At 40.2% G+C, this 4,793-nt stretch overlaps 1 long non-coding RNA gene across 1 annotated transcript; it reads left to right on the forward strand.

Moving 5' to 3' along the window:
• The first annotated feature begins 1,135 nt into the window (after window positions 1–1,135).
• LOC116695258 (uncharacterized) lies at window positions 1,136–3,979 on the forward strand. Its single transcript, XR_004333394.1, has 3 exons — window positions 1,136–1,287; window positions 2,870–2,877; window positions 3,968–3,979. It is a non-coding gene; the product is annotated as an uncharacterized LOC116695258 (long non-coding RNA).
• The last annotated feature ends 814 nt before the right edge of the window (window positions 3,980–4,793 follow it).

The following is a 4,793-nucleotide window of genomic DNA, read 5'->3' on the forward strand; positions in this document are numbered from 1 at the left end:
AAAAGGGATCATCTCACTAACGTATACTTTCAGCACGTCATTAAAAAAAAGATCATCGGATCTTTTCAGTATGTCATTAAAAAAAGATGATCTGATCTTTAATCATCTACTCCATTAAACTTCCTCCTCTACATCACGTCTGAGTCACAGCGTTCACTTTTTAATTGAGTTTCTGTTTTATTCCATATTTCGCTCTTTTAATGGGGGCACTGATGTTCAGAACATTTTTATTTTGTGAAAATAAGATCATATTTTGTGTGAAGTTTTTTTTATCTTAAAGGAAGAGGAATCATACATTGTGGGAACAAGGTATCTTGTTAGATTAAGATCTGTATTTTCAAAATGTGTATACATGGATTTTATTCTCATAAGTTATCATTTTATTTTAATGGGTTAACAAATCTTTTTTGGACTTTGGGGGTTCCCATTCCGGTTTATTGATATGTATGTTGGTTTACAGGTTATTTTTTATGCTTTGTGTAGATGCTTGTTTTGTGCATTGACATCTTGTTTAATGACTGTTTCCAAACCAGTCTCCGGAAGTCGACGTCCTGATGTTCTCTGGCTGTGTAATCACGTAAAAGAGACATTAATTTACAGCCCTTTGTTCACTTCTGCACCTCAGCACTTAGTGATTTATCTCCGCAGAAGTGACTTTTTACGACTGTGTTGGAGGTGAGAGTCAATGAAGCACATGAGTGGAGGTCCTCGATAACATTATAACTCTCTTTTACTGCTCTCCAGAGCTGCGAGCCTCCATTTCTCCTTCAACACCGTCAGTATCACAACAACTGATAGCCAACAGGAGGGATTTTATCTGGTGCTTCCCCTCTGATATCTGCACTCTCAACATTTCCTCATAAAACAGAAAAAGTGTTTTTTGGCCAACCTTAATGTGTTGGATTGGGACACTTCCTTTAGTGAAAATACTGGCGGTTGAAGTATGACTTGGCAGTGTATGATTTTTTTGTTTTTAAGGGCATATATCTTGCTGGATTCCTTTAGGGGGTTGTTGTTGCCTCTATGGATGGCATGGTTCTACATTAATTGGGTGGATTGGCATAAAATTTGGTTCTGGAGCTCTCCTCAAAATGGATCTTAGTAAGATCTTCACTTTTCATCTTGTGGCATCATCTCAACACATTCTCACTCCCATCTTGCATAAAGCGACGCTTGGTCAGGTGCCTTTTGCTTTTGTTATTGACGCAAAAATTCTCCTTTAGCGTGATATTTAGACGCTCTTGGTCGGGACCCTTGGCGTCCCTTTTTGACGCTCTGGGTCGAGACGTACATTTAACTTACATGGGGCACAAGGACGGAACCGTTAGGTCTAGGAAAAGTTTGTGGGTTGGGTTACAAAACATATGTTTTAGTGACAAACGGGACAAGAAAGGGACATGAACCATGATCTCCTGGGTGAAGTACTGTGTTGTTTGACCCATCCAACCCCCCCCAACCAACAAACCTTTTTACGCAGATTTTGGGTCTTTGATACTACTCGCTACTGTTGGCGCTCTTACTACAGTACTACATCATCTTACAGTGCTACGGTCGAGCTGCTGTTGGTATCTGACACAGAGCCACTGAACAAGCGTCAGTATTTGACGAGTTGAGAGTGCGAACGGGTTGTCCTGTTGGTCAAATTTCGCCAACATGGGTTCAACAACAAACCAACCAACAACCGGCGAAACTAATGTTATGCAAATTCGCTCATGTTAACATGCTAGTGTATCATGTATAGCGTCGATGGGAGCCAGGGTAAAATTTTAAAGCTTCTAATCATCAGTGTGTTAGTACCAAGTGGGTAAGTCTCTCCTCTCTAAGCGTAGCACTTATGGCAGCATTTTAGCGCCAATTTGAAAGTGATTAACTACATATGAAGCATTTAAAGACTCTATTTGTCCATTGTTCATTTTTAAAGAAACATGACATTGTACAAAAGACTCCATTACCTTGTATCTCACGTTATGGCAGACGTTTTTGTAAAAATAGGCTAATGATTGTGTCATAACCATGCAACTTACTGTCGCACAGTAGAGGGATAACCGTATAGTACAGGGTAAGCTCGCAGACAGTTTGGACTCACATTAGCTGTTTAGATGTAATGACTAATGTTAACTAGCATGTTAGTTAGCAGTAATTAGCTTGTGCCTATGTTATTTCCTACCTTATACCTACCTCTCCGTCTCTGCTGATTGGGAATGATTGAGATTTCTCTTGCACAGCTACCAGAAGACTTACAGCTTTCAGACAGGTTGCTCACGTCACATCTACGTCTTCAAACTCAGTTGGAGGCTGCGCAGTAACGCTCGGCCATCACCGGAAAAGTGTTTCTAATATCCTTCGCTGGTCTCCGTCCAGAGCAACGGGATCTGTTGGTCCATTTCTTTAACTAGGATTTGGCTCAAAGCACCGCTGTACAGCCTTACACAGCTGCAAGCTACAGCTTTCTGCCTTTTTGACCTTTTGGAGATTACTATCTGTCTGTCCTGCCCTTTTGGTTTTTTTGGCCACAATGTGCCCAAACTGAAACTCCTGCGCCTCACATTTTAAAAAAAAGTTTGAAATTCTGTGACAAAAACTGCCATACAATTCTATTTTAATTCTATTTTCCACTGTCACTGAGTTACATATTTTAAACCACTTCAGTCATGATTGTAACTACCAAATGTTCACATATTTTCAGAATTGTAGCACATGAAATGGCAATTTGTTTACATAACACCAGTGTTTAAACAACACATTATACATCCACTAATACAGCAACAATGCACCGACTGGAAACTAGTAAAATATCATTTATTATATGAACATAGCAAACAAGTAGAGATTGAAAGCCTCATATAAAATAAAGCATGATTTTACGCAGTAATGGCGGTGGAATGAAGTATATTGTGTTTGCAATGGGACACGATTGTCCTTAAGGTGTCTGACTGTTTAGAGACATATTTTAGGAGCTACTGTTGCCTTTCAGAAATTTTGGGGGGAAAAACACACACTTAACAAAAGTATTGAAAAATGTAAAAACCCCAAATGTCCCATTTGAGGCACAAGGGGTAATAGATATACCTGAGTTGAGGTATCAGGAGAAAAAAAGTTAAATCAGTGCATCCTTAAAATAAATGGGTTTTGCTTTTTAAATTATGTCAATTTGCCATTTTACATAATTGTAAATGAAAAAAGATTTAGGGGTTACACTTGAAGACATAGTTCTACAGTACACATAATCTTTACTTAACTGAACTTTTTCCAGCTGTAAAGTATCGCCCTTTCCAGTTCCACACACACACACACACACACACACACACACACACACACACACACACACACACACACACACACACACACACACACGAGTACACACACACACACGGCGAGAGTCCCTCAGTTCATTAGAGTTTAGATTGGAACCTGTGGCGGTGTTGGTTATGGCGGCTCTACTTTGTCCCCTGTAGGATTGGAGAGGAGGAAAATTGAAACCACAACCTCTAGACAAGCAGACATTTAAGACCTTGTCAGAGTGAGATTGGGCTCCGCGGCCCTGCCAAACCCTGCCGGCTGACTCCATCACTCTCAATATCCTCCCCCCCCACTCCCCGCAGCCTCCCCTTTAAAACACAAGGAGATGTGGGGAACAGATTGCAGGGGAACTTCTGGTCAGAGATATACTGACTTGGCTCTCGTTTATTGCCAACTGAACGTAAAGTAAATTGTTTAGGAAATATTCAAGTAGACATGTGTTCACTCAGGAGGGCATGAACTAAGGCCAAATTGGAAAATGTTTCCACTTGAGAGAGAAAATATGCACTGATCAAGAAATCTGGAGATTCATGCATATATGTTGAGGAAAGAAATAGATTTGAAATGCATCTTTCCCTTGGATGATACTCATGTAACATTCTGCACGTGACATCTGTGTTTAAAAAGAGTTATAGACATTTGCAGTTTTTAAGGCCAATTATCTTAGTCACAACTTGATCAGAACATTGTGTATTACACACAACAAGCAGCGATACTCCTGTTTTAGGCCCTTTGTTTACAGATGACATTGTAATTTAAATGGTTTTGCGACCACAGCTTTGGTCCTCCATTGTCTGTCCAAGTCTTCATCATGAAGTCATCCCTCTCTGTCTTCAAAGAAAGTAAAAGAAGATCTCCATAATGTTATGACCACCATTTGCATTTGGACATTATGTTGTGATATAGGGAATAACACACAAACAACAACAATGGTATTTCCTAGTGGACTTGCCGAGCAATAGGTTTTTTTCGCAAAGCTTGACAACATGTCAGTTGTAATGGAAAAAAAGTTTGTTACTTCAAGATGAGAAAATACTGTAAGTAACAAAAAATGATTAGCCACCGCTGCCACTCTCAGCTGTTTATATTTTTACAAAATCTAATTGCGTGACATCGTTTCACTCAGCTAACAGGGATAGTCAACTGCTCATTTTGGTGCATAGCTCACAGCAACGATGATGTACACGATAACGCACACACTGCAGCGACTCAACACCGTGTGCATTAAATTAAGATGTCGATTAGTGTTGGGTAGATTGTTGCCGTGTTTGGCTCTGGCTCCAACACAGAGCGAGAGATCCAATTTGAGTTATTCTCCTGTTTGCGAGGTCAGTGACATTTTCGTGCAGGCTGCCGCCTATTTCCATCAGTTTCCCTGTAATAACGTTAAAGCACTGTGATTGCTGGGAGTAAATCCACATTACTGAACATAATTTTGAACCGTCCTGACATCCTGTTCCATGTGCATGCCTCGATGTTCCAGTCCCCCCCCC

The sequence above is a fragment of the Etheostoma spectabile genome, chromosome 9 (genome assembly GCF_008692095.1).
Source record: "Etheostoma spectabile isolate EspeVRDwgs_2016 chromosome 9, UIUC_Espe_1.0, whole genome shotgun sequence".
Classification (NCBI taxonomy): domain Eukaryota; kingdom Metazoa; phylum Chordata; class Actinopteri; order Perciformes; family Percidae; genus Etheostoma; species Etheostoma spectabile.